Here is a 13,910-nt window from a genome sequence, read left to right on the forward strand (position 1 = left end):
TCGAGTGTCAAACAAGGCTACTTTTATGTTACCTAGTTGTTATTGTTTCTATTTTTTTGTTATTAATTTCTGTTATCACTTGAAATCTTATTTGAGGTTATTATGAGTATATAAGGCACCTTGAGTTTGATCCCTTAACCCTTGGATTATTTATCCAAATATGCTCGTGGGTACCGATATTGACCCTTCAGTATCGATGCCTATATGTTGTATCGATACCCCTAGACTGACATTGCTTTTGGATTAAGGAAGTATCGATGCTCTGGTACTAGGCTGAGTATCGATACCAAATTTCGTTTGATGTTTTGAAAATAAATACCCAATATCGATAGGGAGTATCGATACTCCTGCTCTGGTATCGATACTCATTGAATGAGTATCGGTACTACCCTTATAAAACTGCCTATTTTTTGCCTGAATAATGAACAGTATCGATATTGTCACTACTGGGTGCCCTGTTTTGACACGAAAAATCCCATCTTTCTACCCAAAATACCTCATTGAGGTTACCAATTGATGTTTAAGTGTTTTATTTGATATTATAGGTCATAAAGAGTCTGTAAGCAAACTGAAAACACTCAATCAATGAAATCTACCATGATTATGCCTCAAACTTATGCACATACACAAATCTTACCTAATGAACTACATGTGGTATAGATGAGTTAAAAGTGAGTTACGTTGAGTGTATAGACTGCTGGAAATGTTCAAAGCTTAGCTTAAGGCAAATTTCTCTTTCCTTCTAGCTTGGGAGCTTTCTCCAACCTCTCTCCCTAAGCATGAATCAACGAATAAGGTTACTAGTTGAATATAGAGATTTAGGAGTCTTTAAAAATGTTTCATAAGCCTATCAAACGCTGGAAACAAATTAAAATCTATAGTTTGTTAAACCCCTCTAAACCTGTTTTCTAAAACCATGGCCAAACTTTGTTCTTGAGGTCTCAAAATGAAGCTTTAGAGATGTTAAGTTCAATTCTTACCTTTAAAACGTTATTGGAATCTGGAAATGGTAAAGTTTGGCTTTAATCTTAAGAGATAGAGAAGAAGAATGGGTTGAAGAAGAGAATGGGACAAGCCTTGTGAAGAAGGATGGGACAAGTAAAAGAAGTGATCTCACCAAGTTTTAATTGGATTTTATTTTTAATTTTGAACTATGGTATAATTACCTCCTTGGTCCTTCTGATTATGACTGCAGATTAAAAACACTCATTTTTAATCTCTATTTGGCTTTACTCAAGGCCCAATTTACCTTAATTTGGGTCAAAGCTTTCTACAGGCTAGAGATTTATTCCAAGCCCTATCTCAGGTTAGCCCAAATCTCTTAGCCCGGGATCTGGGGCATTACACACATTCAGATTTGGATTCTGAACCAAAACCATCTCTAGGATTCATGTTGGGTAAAGTAGTGGAGTCTACTGTCTCTATTACTCTCTATGAGAAATAGAACCGAAATTAGTAATAATCCCAATAAACAGAAAATTAATTATCATTTATTTTCAGTTTTATTATTGAACAAAAACAACATTCTGAAACAAAATTAGTAATCAATGTTATTTTAATGATAATTTCTGTTAAACAGATTTGTCCACTTTGAGATTAAACAAACCCATTTAAATGGCATGATAAGTCCTAAAAACAATTATTTGATATCTCAAGTTTACCATGATATCTGAATCATCTCGGATTAAAAAAAGTAGAAGAAAGTATAATTTGTCTTAGGATTATTAGTAAATAATAACAATCTAAGACGATAATCAAACATGAGACAATAAAATAAAGGAAGTTAAACTTCTTTGAAATAAAATAAAATCGTATAAAAAGAAAAATACTCTTTTTGATAGATATATCGATCGAAAATGGGTTAAGGCATGTAGCTGTGCATTTTTCTTAAGACGATTTTCGACCACTCCTTGGTGCTCGAGATCATTGGTCGTGTGTCTCCCAAGATACAACAATTAAATTATCAGCTACAATAATACAGTTGTAGAGGTCATGAACTACCCTTTACATTTTCCTATCTCCGAAAAAGCTATAGGAAGATAGAAAAAGATTTTTCAAGTTGTTTGAAGTTCTTGAATTTTGAGATATGTTTAACCTAACAAGTTAGCACAGTATTTATAAGAGATTCTTAAAGAGATTTACTTAAAATAAATATCTTTTAATATTCAAATTTAAATATATAATAAAATATCTTTTAATTTAAAATATTTAAAAGATATGGATACCTTTGAATATTCAAACTTAAAGAGATAATAGATATCTTTTAATTTGAAGTATTCAAAACGATATAATTATATTTTAATGTTCAAAGTTAAATAAATAACAAAAAAATCTTTTAATTTTAAATATTCAAAAGAATATAATTATCTTATTAATATATAAATTAAAGAGATAAATATTTTTTTAATTTGGAATATTAAAAAGATATAAATTTAATTTAATTATTAAACTCATCAATGAATTCACTTACTTTTTTCCTAGGATAACGCACATCTAACTTTGAAGTACTTCATGAATGAGTCTAATGTGATTATTTTATTGCTTAATATAGTTTTTGTGTGTGTGAGTTTATAGTAGTGATGCTCCTTTAATGGTTTGTGGCGTGCTTATGTGTTTAAAACTTGGTTGAAGGTGTCAATATAATTGTTTTTGTGTGTAGGATGGATTTAAACGATCTTACGTGAAGTTATTTTGAAGTATTCTCAAACTCAATTTACGCAATTTACTAGGAAGTTTGAAACTAAAAGAAATTATAGAATAACAATTCAGGATGAATTTATATAACAAAAAATTATAGTATAGTAATATTATAAACAAAAATATTATGGTTTAATTTTAAAGGAATTTGAAGGGTTCTAGGTTTTTTTTTTTTTTGAGTTCGGGACATTTTTCGAAATAGACATCGGATTAGCCTTTAGGATATTAAAAAGGAATGAATTAAAAAAATTTAGGATCTAACAATCAACGATGACGATGGTCGATGTCGATCGACAGTGATAAGTAACGGTAAACGATGAGAGACTTTGATTGAATTCAGGGTCAAATTAATATTTTATCTCACCTTTAGGACTCAAAATGATATTTCATCTAAAGTGTTAGGTTAAATTCATATTCTAACTAAAGTTCATGGCTCAATTTAAAAAGCAACCATCTTTTAGTAACATGTCACATCATCAAACTAAAATGAGTTAACAATTCGATTATCTAAATGTACCAATCGATAATGTAAATGATCAAAATTTAATAAATCAATAATATGAGTGACCAAAACATAACTTATAAAAATTTGATGAGAAAAATGTACCAAGATAAAGTCATAAAGAAGCGATCAATCCGATAATTTTCCAATGAAAAAGAACATAAGAAGAAAGTAAAAAATATCTAAACTTTAAAATAATGCCACTTTGTTATGCAGACCTTAGAATATTTGAATTGTTAAAATTAGATTTGAGTAATTTGAATTATTTATTCAAGTGATACGGTAATTCAAATCATTAAATCAATTATAATTTTTTAAATAAAATAAGTCAAATTTTACTCATTATAAATAAGAGTATATAAAAATATATGATAAAAAAATTCAATAAATTAACCACAATTTAATTACAAGATTTAAATATGAAATGACAAATAATTAAAAGATAAATTAATATAAATTATATTTGAAAACGTTATCCCTAGTTTCGCCGCTAATTAAAATATGATGAAAATACATTATGCCATTAAAATAGGATAAATTATGTGTTCAATACCTAAACTTTTAGTGTTGATTCATTTTAGTATCTAAATTTTCAATTTCTTAAAACCACACCTAACATTTAGGTTTTATTTTGGTTTAGCACCTCTCTGTTAAAAACATAACGGGCATTTGTTTCATGGGTAAATTGCATCATTCATCACTCGACTATTTTCTACTACTATTTTCTCAATAATTTAAATTTTTTAATTTAATTACTTAACTTTCAAATTACTCCTAATTTAGTCACTCTAAATTGCTTGTCCAGCTCAGTTGGTAAGAGCGCAAGGCTCTCAACCTTGTGGTCGTGGGATCGAGTCACACGGTGGGCAATTCATAATTCTGACTGTCGGAGGTCTCTCACGGAAGCTGCTCTCAATCTGGCGTTGGGGCAGCCTACTATCCTACCTCCCCTTACCCTATTACATATGGGAATAAGTCACAAATTTTAGTCACTCTAACTTTCAAATTTAATATTTTTAATTATATTAATAAAATAATAATAATAATAATGTCATATCACAAAAATTATTAATAAAATAGGAGCAATTTGAAACATGATTAGTTAAATTGAAATTTTTAAACTTTAGTACCAAAATAAGAGTGAGAAAATAGTTGAGTGATAAATAATGTAATTTACCCATGAAATATGTAGTGTCGTTAAATTTTTAACGACGAGGTACTAAAATGAAACAAAAAATATACATTAGATATAGTAGGTCTAGTTTAAAAATTTAAAAATTTAAATATTAAAATAAAATAAAATTAATAATTTAAATACTAAATACATACTCTACCTTAAAAAATACAAAACATAACGTACTAAAAAATTATAAGATGTTTTATGAACTACTTTGTATCTTTTAAGTATTTTATAAAAAAAAAAAAGGGAAAAGCGATTGATTGATGTAGACTACAAAATACTTGTATTTAAGCTTACGAAAACGGATAGAAAATCTTATACGATTCTAAAGCACATTTTTTTTGTTAAAATGTCATTTTCTAGTGATTAGCTTATTATTTCGAAGGAAAACAAATCATAAATCCAAGCTGACCGTTGGATTTGGCGTTTCATTTCCCATTTATCTCGATCCGGCATTCCGAGCTGTGCGTCGGCAGCTCCAGCGAACAAAGCCAAAACCTGAAATTACCAATATACCTTTCATCTTTTCCGAAATGCCTATCATACACAAATATTAAGCGGTAATATTACAATAATGACATAACGCCAACAAACTTTATGAAAATGTAATACCTAAATTTAATTGTTTTGATGACCTATTTATGTAGTTTCAGAGCCAACAAAAATTCCTTGGACCGTTGATGCATGTTTTTCAATTTGATTTCAATGTTTCTTCAAAATGAATACAATGAAAATGATGTTTGAAATATTGTTCAACAGCAAATATATATTTGGTTACTGTTACGAATTAATTGAACATTTAAAAATAAAAATCTGTTTTATATAGCAAATAGTATTACACTATGATTGTTTAGGTTTTTTTTTTTGTTATTTTATATAAAATCTTTATTATTATAAATTCTCTTATTGAAATTCAGAGATAATATTATTGAAAAGGATTCGTTGTGAATCTGAAATATGAATAAAAGATATTAAAATATTTTTTATAAAACTCGATTATTCAACCAATTGAATTAATCTATGATGTTGTGTTTTTCCCCTTTTGGGTTACCCCATTGTGATGGTAAAGTTATATGGTGTGATCGCTATTGAATTCTTAAAATACTTTTATTTTGGTTATTGAACTTTTAAAATTATATCACAGTCACTAGAATTAAAAAAACTGATGTAACACGTTAAAAATTCTAAGTTTTCTTTTTAAAAATGGGCAATTTTCGCTCCTCCTTCCACTCTCATTTTTACTATTTTTCAGTGATTTCTCTTATAAAAAGATCACTAAACCACACTAAAGTACACCAAACTACACCTTTTCTTCTTCTTATTATTCTTTTTCTTTCCTTTGTTTCAAACTTGCTTGATAAACCTTTCAATCTCTTTAAATCTCATTTGAAACGAAAAGCTAAAACATTTTTACCCGCCATTGTCAATTCTTATATCAACTTAAAACCGAACTATTTTAATCTTTGGCTTAATTATAAAAATATGTGCACAAACTATGACGCTTTTCACGAATAGGTATCTAAACTATTTTTTGAATGATCTCAAGGCCTAACGTTACCACTTTAGGTGCTCGGGCTATCAACAGCGTTGATTTTCTACGTTAAGTGACAAGTATTACATTCTTGTAATTTTAAAAAAAAAATATTTAAAATAAAAAAATTATACTTTTAAAAAAACACACAAAAATTTAGAAATAACCCTAAAACTTTAAAAGCCCTTCATTTCAGTCCCTAAATCCACGCCGACCAACTCCCTTTGTCGTCGATGAAGCTCCACCCGACCTCACCTCCCATACGACCAAAACCTCTATGAAATCATGAATGATCGACATTGAATCGACGGTTTATATCCCACGAACCCTAGGATAAAAACCGCGATCTCAGACGATTCTGATGGCCAATAAACGACATATGACTAGGAGGCTAGCATGGACTATGTTGATGGTAGTGGTCATGGTCGGAAAGGGCAACGACAATGGGTTAGGGTTAGGGTTAGGGTTAGGGTTAGGATTTAGGGCTTTTAGAGCTTTTTTATAATTTAAGAGAAATTAGAATTCTTTTATAAACATAATAATATTTTAAATATTTTTTAAAAATAAATTTCAAAATTACCGGATTATGACAATTATCACTTAATGGAGGAGATTAACGTTGTTGACAGCACGATGACCTAAAAGGGTACGTTTATAACATTAGGCACCGTGATCATTCAAAAAATAGCTTATGCACATATTCGTAAAAAACGCTATAATTTGGACACTTATTTTATATTTAAGCCTTAATATTTTATCCAAACAAAGCTTGCTCATTGTTGATATCGACAGAGGACCGTTTCGTTCCTCATAAACTCATCAAGGTCAAGATTAATAATTTTCCTTTTATCCTCTTTATCTTTATTTGTTTATGCTATTATTTTTTGTCTGTTGCGATTAGTGGTTGAAATTGTTGATGATGATCGGAAGAACGTGACATAAACGATGATAAAAGGAGTGACGATTTCAATTTAAAATATGAATCCCAAGATTTTTAACGTATCATATTATTTTTCAACGACAATTAATGACGACAAATTCAACAAGAACAAATCAAAAGTTTAACGAGTGTAATACAATCTTTAGAATTTAACAACTAAAGTAATACACCCTAAACAAATTAACGATAATCCGTATAATTTAATCTTAAATAATTAGGGAAATGTATTTATTGAGAATGTAAAATCAAATTAAAATTTAAATAATTAATATTAAATTGGAATATAAAAATAAAATATGTTTTTAATAAAAAAAATACCTTTAAATAATCTCCAGAGTCTAATTTAAATTAAGTATTAAAAAATTCAACCAAACTGAATTAAAAAAAATCATATCACCAACTCAATTTTGATGGATTAAATCTGATTAGGTTAAGCAGTAAATAGCAGTAGTAAAGCTCGCGTAATAGTATGAATAAAAAATCAAAATAATGTTGCATTTTCTTGGATCTCCCTATTTAGCTTCAATTCATCCATCGGTTACCATATTTATTTACTACCTTCCTCCTATTAAATTTGTAACTTATAAACTTTTTTTTAAAAAATAAAAGATTTTAAATTTTGATCATAATTATTTTAAATATTTTAGAAAATTAAATTTTATTAAATATATATCTTAAAATTGCTTAATTAAATACATTTAAAATATATTATTTTATATTTTTATCAATGGAAATAATTTAAATAATAATGAATTAAAATTAAAGAAAAAATTTAAAAATCAATAAAGACCATTTAAATGGACTGTATTCCAACTATCTTGCCTACAAATAATCTGCAATCAATTTAATATATTTTCTCGTTCCCTGCAATTGCATAAATTTTTTAATATAATTATTTATATTTAATTTATTTATCAGTTAATTTAAACAAAAATAATTAAAATTTATTATAAGCCAATTTTAACTATTAATACATTTAAGTTTATGGAATAATTTATTAAGTAGAAATATTTTTCAGCTTTACCTTTTATGTCATCATTTATGTTTTCTGCCCGCTTGAACCTCGACCGGAAACAAGAATTTGCAACAACAACAAAAAATTGAAAAGGGTATTTATGTCATATCAACGACCTTAATTTACTGTTCCCTTGGATCAAAAGTCAAAAACAAACACTCTTGTTTTATTAAGCATTGATATTTTGAAAATTACAACCTTCTCCTTTATTTCCTTTTTTGAATTTTTATTATTTATGCATTTTTTATACTTTAAAATAAAATGTGCAATCTCTTTCCATCAAGTAGCACACTGCTACAAACACAAATAGAAAGTGAAAAAAAAAAAGACGTGAAAGAGCTCTTCTACTTTAGATCTACTCTATTTCAAAATGCTTCCTTGTTTCTGAGTTCTGGACTCGGTCTCTGGCTCAGTCCTCTCTTGCTATCACCAGCTTGTTTCTATTTGCTGAGCTCAACCTGTAGACTGGTTCAATAGGTTTTGTTTTCCCGAGCGTGTCAGCACATTTTGATTGTTTTTTGAACATTTGATCGAGCGATCAAATAAATGATGTGTTTTCGGCGAATTATGCTGGAGCTCCGGTGAGAGTTCGATCTCCAGAGATTTTTCTGGGAGAGATGTTTAAGTCGGCCAGATGGAGGAGCGACAGGAACAAGATAAAAGCTGTCTTCAAGTTGCAGTTCCATGCAACTCAAGTACTATCTCATCTTTCAATTTATTTTTAAAAGTTCAATCGATTGAATATTTTATGGAATTTTATTTGGTTATCTGTATTTATTAGCTCCATTTCTCAGAAAATGCAGTTCAAACAGCGAACAGAGATAGGATAGTTTCCGAAACTACTTGATTATGTTTGCTTGCTTAAAGACGATAATCCTTTGAAAGATTTTTATAGTTAATAATTGTTTTGTTTTGTAAATTGTGATGTGATTGTATAATTTGTGGAATACTGAAATATTAATTAATTTCTGTATAATTTAGGTGACGCAGTTAAATGCGCAAACATTGATGATATCGGTTGTTTCCGGCGATGGGGGAAAACCGATAACAAAACTAGAGAAGGCGACGGTTCTGGACGATAACTGTCGATGGGATAAACCAGTTTACGAGTCCGTTAAATTTGTTCGAGAGCCAAAAAGTGGGAAGATCAACGAAAAAATCTATCATTTCATTGTATCATCAGTAAGATACTTTTGATGAATTTGTGTTCTTTTTTTCTTTAATTGAAATATAAGTAATATTTTATATGATCGTTGTAGGGATCGGGAAAAGGAGGTTTGGTTGGGGAAGCTTCAATTGATTTTTCCGCTTATGCTGAGGCAATTAAAACTTCTACAGTTTCTCTTCCATTAAAGAATTCAAATTCTAAAGCAATTTTGAATGTTAGTGTACTCTCATCACTCTCTGTTTCTCTCTCATATATTCGTGTCACGACTCACGTATTACATTTTCCTTTAAATCTTTCCTCATAAATTTGTTGATTGATGTTTAAAATTTGAATTCAAGCTGTTGGTTTTGGGCAGGTTTCAATACAGAGGCTGCAAGAAAATGCTGATCAAAGGTAAAGAATCGCCACTTTTTTGTTGATTTCTTATTGTCATTTTAAGTTCGTTTCTGGAATCTTGGATCGTAGTGTTTGTTTGTGAGGTTGATTATGTGCTGATTATTTTTTATTCCAGAGAGTTGGAAGTAATTGAAGTTGCAAGTATTAAATCACAAGATAGAAGCTTGAAGGCCCACTTGAGTAATAGTGATGCAGATGAAAGCATTAAGGACGATACTGTTGAAGTAAGGCTCCTATCCCATTTGTGAATGCGTTCATTTTGGGTTTTCTGACTGCGGTTGTTATTCAGGCCATTTTCTTCTTCCCTAATCGTTTTGCCTCTTAAATGTGCTTAACATAAATGGTGTTTGAGAACGGATTTTCTGTTTTACTTATTTATTTTTTATCTATGTGATAGGATGTGCCTTTCAGCAAAACCCCACACAATGTTGAATTTCATGGGAACCATAGAGGATCTAATGGTTTGGATAATACCAGTTCAAGTTCTGATAGTAGCTCTGGACTCAATACTCCACGGGAACTTGGAAATGGAATGAGGAATGACTGCATCAATCAGGACCCTCCTACTTATCTGTCTTCAATGAGTAACACCTCAACTGCTCCTAAACCAACACCAGTTGCCTCAACAACGATCTATAGGAGTGGTCGGCAGGTTCTGATCATGCAATGAGTACCGATGACTCTAATAGTTCTCAAGATACCTTTCCAAGAGAAAACTCCCAACATGGTTTAGATAACGAGATCGAAAGGCTCAAGAACGAGCTCATTGCTTTGTCCAGGCAAGTGGATGTGTCAGATTTGGAATTGCAGACTCTCAGAAAGCAAGTTGTGAAGGAGTGCAAAAGGGGGCAGGTTCTCTCACGGGAAGTCGTTACTCTAAAAGAAGAGAGAGATGCTCTCAAATTATTGTGTGAGAAACTGAAGTCTTCTCAGAAGCGAATGGATGATGCAAACGTAAAAAGCAGGATGCAGTTTGAAAGTGGGGACCCCTGGGTTCTTGCTGAAGAAATGAGACAAGAGCTGAATTATGAAAAAGACGTGAATTCCAATCTTCGGTTACAACTGCAGAAGACACAGGAATCAAATGCCGAGTTGATACTTGCTGTGCAAGAACTAGAAGAGATTTTGGAGGCGAAGAATGTGGAGATTCCCAGTCCTCCCAACAATTCTGGATCTCATGGAAATGCAGAGGAAGTGAGAGAGATCATCTCAAGAAGTGACTCAGATGAGGATGAGGAGCAGAGGGCATTGGAGCAGCTTGTTAAAGAACAAAAAGGCCCCAAAGAAACCTCTCTCCTGGACCGAAAGATCATGGACCTCTGCAGTGAGATAGAGACCTACAAGAGAGATAAAGAGGTGCTTGAGGCACAAATGGAGCAGCTAGCACTTGACTATGAGATACTGAAGCAGGAAAATCACGACATCTCATACAAATTAGAGCAAAGCCAGCTGCTAGAACAACTGAAGTTGCAGTATGAATGCTCGTCTTCTTTAGCTAACATAAATGAATTTGAGACCCAAATTGAGTTCTTGGAAAGTGAACTCAACAAGCAGTCAAAAGAATTCTCCGATTCTTTAACCACAATAAATGAACTAGAGACCCACATCAAAAGCTTGGAGGAAGAGTTAGAGAAACAGGCACAGAGATTTGAAACGGATCTAGAATCTATCACACGAGCCAAAGTTGAGGAGGAGAAAAGAGCTATCCAAGCTGAGGAAGACCTGCGAATGACAAGATGGAATAATGTAAATACAGCTGAAAGGCTGCAGGAAGAATTTAAAAGACTCTCCATCCAGATGGCCTCTACATTTGATGCAAATGAGAAGGTAGCTACAAAGGCTCTGACTGAAGCTAGTGAACTACGCTCGCAGAAAATTCAGCTGGAAAAACTGCTCGAGAATGCTAAAGCAGAGCTCCAATCAGTCAGGGATGATTATGAGGAAAAACTCTTTAACCTTTCCGATCAAGTAAGTCTAAAATCAAATCAAATAGAACAGATGTTGGAGGAAATTGTTGATAAGTCTAAGAAGCTTTTACAACAAAAGAAGCAGGAGGAAGAATTTAGTGGGGCTTTTACCCAGGAGATTTGCAGCCTAAAAGCTGAGATTGAAAAGATGATTATAGAAAAGAATTGCATCCTTCAACAAGCTGAAAACTTGAGGCTTGAGTTAGAACACACAGAAGCATTAGCTAAAGAAGCTGAAGTCCAGCTGCAAAGAGGATATATAGAAAGAAATGAACTGGTGAGCGCAGTTGCTTTGATGAAAAAGGAAGATGCTAAATCACTGGAAGAATTGCGAAGTATGAAGCACCTGAAGGATGAGAAAGAAGTGGGAGTTGAATCTCTACAATCGGAGCTGGATATCCTCAAAACTAAGTGTGATAAATTGAAACATTCTCTGTCCGAGGATGAAGTAGAGAAAGAAAAACTAAAAAAGCAAGTAGTTCAACTACAGGGTGACCTTACGAAGAAGGAAGATGCATTTACTGGCATGGAAAAGAAGCTGAAAGAGGGCAACGGAAGAGCAGCAGTTTCTCATGGAACAAGAACACCATTAAGAAACAGTAGATCTCCCACGGTTCCTGGCGGTTCTAAAGAGGTTGCAAGCCTGAGGGAGAAAATAAAGTTGCTTGAGGTAAATTTACACATCCAAGTTCTATATAAACTCAACTTCCACTTTGAAACTTCGTTGCAAATGGTTTAACATCAATATGGAGATTCATGATCGTTGTCATAGTATTCCTCATTCCTCTACTAAGATCAGTTTTTCCCTTAGTTTTTTTTCCTTAATGGCGTGCAGTTAAGGAAATATTATGTTCGTAATGATCTCTTTTTTAATGTCAGGGACAAATAAAGTTAAAAGAAACTTCCCTAGAAACATCCACAAATGTTTTCCTGGAAAAGGAGAAGGAACTGCATAAGAAAATCGATGAGTTAGAAAGCCGAGTAGAAGAACTCAACAAGCACAGCACCAACTTCTGTGAGTACGAACTTCAAAAGGTCAGAAACATTGTACCATGACTGAGAAGAAAAAGGAACTAAGAAAAACGAACATCAAAAGGGAAACTATTACATCAGTGAACAACATTTTGAAGTGTCATTACCGAACTCATGTTCTTTCCATAACATTAAATTATGATGGCATTCTAGGACCTTAACAATTGTTTTATTATAACAATATTTTGAAGTGTATTGATTGTTTCGACTTATAGTTTGTTTCTTCCTTACCCGAACTTGTATTCTTGCTTGGACTTACATATTTTGTTTCAAAATGGTAAACATGTAGGTAGTTAAAGATCCTAAGGAGGCAATTGTATGGAATGACATTATATCAGATGGGAACTTAAAGGAAAGGTAAAACTTGGAGATATATAACTTAAACTTTTGTGTCAGTTTTACTCTTTGGAACAAAAAGAAAAGGGCGAATACGTGATAATTACTTTCATTGATTTCTTATCTTCAGAAATGACGATTACAGTTTGTCTGCTAAAGAACAAAATGCTTGTATTGTCGATAAAGACAGTAGCCAGGATGAATTGATAGCGGAACTAGCAGCATTGAAGGAAAGAAACAAATCTATGGAAAGCGAATTGAAGGATATGCAAGAGCGATATTCCGAGATAAGCCTCAAATTTGCAGAGGTTGAAGGTGAACGGCAACGACTTGCGATGACCGTGCGTAAAATAAAGAATGCCAAGATGAGCTGAAAGTAGTTGATTTCTTGGTATACAAGGTATTACAATGTATAGTTGAAGTAGCTGCTGGATTTCACCCACACGGAAATTGCTGGTGAGATGGTTCCCCTTTTGGAGTGAAAATAAATTAAGTTGCATATAAAATCAAAGATGCATTCACCTCACCTAGTCGTTTCCATACATGGTTAATTTTTCTTTTTACCTTTCACGTTTGATTATTGTTCTCATAATTTCATTTTAAAAAAATTCATGAGCATTTCCATAAATAATTATTTCATTTTTTTTATAAACAAAACTAGCTTTTCTTTTTCCATAAAAAAATTCTTAGTATTAATCAAATGGAGTTTAATATGTATATATGAAATTTATTCAATTACAATCAACTATTAGATTTAGTTTAGTAGTTTAGGTGTTTTTAATTTCTCTAATTGACCTTGGTTTGAAATGAATCTCACCTTGCTTACTTTTCTTTCTTACTTCTTTTACAAATTATATAGATAATGTTGTAAATTATATTATAAATATAGGGTTTGGTTTTAGTGGTACTCTCCACAGGACCACAAGCCCCATGTTTGAATTCTTCTCCCAACACTAAATATTTTGTAAGATATTTTGCCTTCAACAAGAAGGTGACATATGTCGATATGTGTCACACCAATATAGAAGATTAAATTTATTGAATCAAATTAAAATTAAGATCGATAAAATATATAGGTATTGATGATTAAATATATAACTATATCAATTTTATTAACTATCATGTTAACCCTTGATATCATTTAAA

The 13,910-nt window shown here is 31.5% G+C and overlaps 1 non-coding gene and 1 pseudogene across 1 annotated transcript; both read left to right on the forward strand.

The window, feature by feature from the left end:
- Positions 1 to 3,994: 3,994 nt before the first annotated feature.
- TRNAE-CUC lies at positions 3,995 to 4,068 on the forward strand. The gene has a single exon. It is a non-coding gene; the product is annotated as a tRNA-Glu (tRNA).
- A 4,142-nt stretch (positions 4,069 to 8,210) lies between these two features.
- LOC120114391 lies at positions 8,211 to 13,309 on the forward strand (annotated as a pseudogene).
- Positions 13,310 to 13,910: the final 601 nt, after the last annotated feature.

The sequence above is a fragment of the Hibiscus syriacus genome, unplaced genomic scaffold (genome assembly GCF_006381635.1).
Source record: "Hibiscus syriacus cultivar Baekdansim isolate YM2019G1 unplaced genomic scaffold, ASM638163v2 tig00110223_pilon, whole genome shotgun sequence".
NCBI classification, from domain to species: Eukaryota; Viridiplantae; Streptophyta; class Magnoliopsida; order Malvales; family Malvaceae; genus Hibiscus; species Hibiscus syriacus.